Below are 1,327 nucleotides of genomic sequence, written 5' to 3' on the forward strand. Positions count from 1 at the left end.
CCCAATCCTGGTCCAAGCATGGTGAACACGGGCAACTATAAAACAAGGGGACGACTGTTGACATGAAAACATTCCTCTTTGCTATGAACCGCTCGTTATCATTGTTCAACCAAACCGAATCTTCATCTCTAACCACCATTCCTATTCTACCAACGGATTCTCTTGTGAAGCGAGAAAAGTACTCTTCATCCTCCCAAAATATTTTGCGAGTCATTGCATAGGTATACAACGCACGCTCGTATCCTGCATCCGCTGCTCTCTTTAACAATCCAAGTCCTTCTTTTTCACGGTCTAACCCGTAGAAATACTCCACACCCTTAATATAAAGACAACTTGGGTTTCCCTCCGCGTAGCATCTTCTTAACAACAAATTGCGCCTGCCAACATGCCAAGGGTACTTAAATAAATCAAAGGAACCATACACTCCACGCTGGTCTGCCAAAGCAAGCATTGACTTGCAAGTAGATCGGAGTCTATAGAGATCTGCGAAGGAGTTATATGCAACGCGTTGAACCACTAATGCTTGGACCTCTGAAGGGAGAGCGAGAATCGGAAATTGGGACATTATAGTAAGAGAATATTTTTTCGTCTGCTATGAATTGTGCTTACAATTTCCTTATTTATAAGGAATGTAATTATAAGTAACCGACACAAACCAAGAGATGTCGATTTCTCATTGGTCTCGTATCGGCAGTAACCGCCACTAACCGATTTTCTTCTTTACAAACGGTTTCTTTGACGGTTGTTTGACAAAACCAGTGCAACACCAAAAATCCCGTAGAAACAGAGCAACCTCTTTAATCCAAAAGCATCGATTACACATGTCTGCTGCCTTGATGTGCTCAATGTACCAAAGAGCCCAATCCTGGTCCAAGCATGGTGAACACTTGCAACTATAAAACAAGGGGACGACTGTTGACATGAACAAATGCCTCTTTAATATGAACCGCTCATTATCATTGTTCAAGCATCGATTACACATGTATTCTAGCATTTTCTTCATCTCATCGATTACACAAGTTTAACCAGTTTTCTATCCCGTATTACTAATTTGTATAGTTAACATGACAAGATATAAAAGGGTGTACGACGGTATACGGTGTACGCCGTATATTCCGGGGTACAACTGTACACTTTATCCTAAATTAAGTTTAACCAGTTTTCTATCCTCGTATTACTAATTTGTATAGTTAACATAATAAGATATAAAAGGGTGTACGACGGTATATGGTGTACACCGTATATTCCGGAGTAAAACTGTACACTTTATCTTAAATTAAGTTTAACCAGTTTTCTATCTCGTATTACTAATTTGTATAGTTAACAT

This window comes from Brassica oleracea, chromosome C3 (genome assembly GCF_000695525.1).
Source record: "Brassica oleracea var. oleracea cultivar TO1000 chromosome C3, BOL, whole genome shotgun sequence".
In the NCBI taxonomy this organism is placed as follows: domain Eukaryota; kingdom Viridiplantae; phylum Streptophyta; class Magnoliopsida; order Brassicales; family Brassicaceae; genus Brassica; species Brassica oleracea.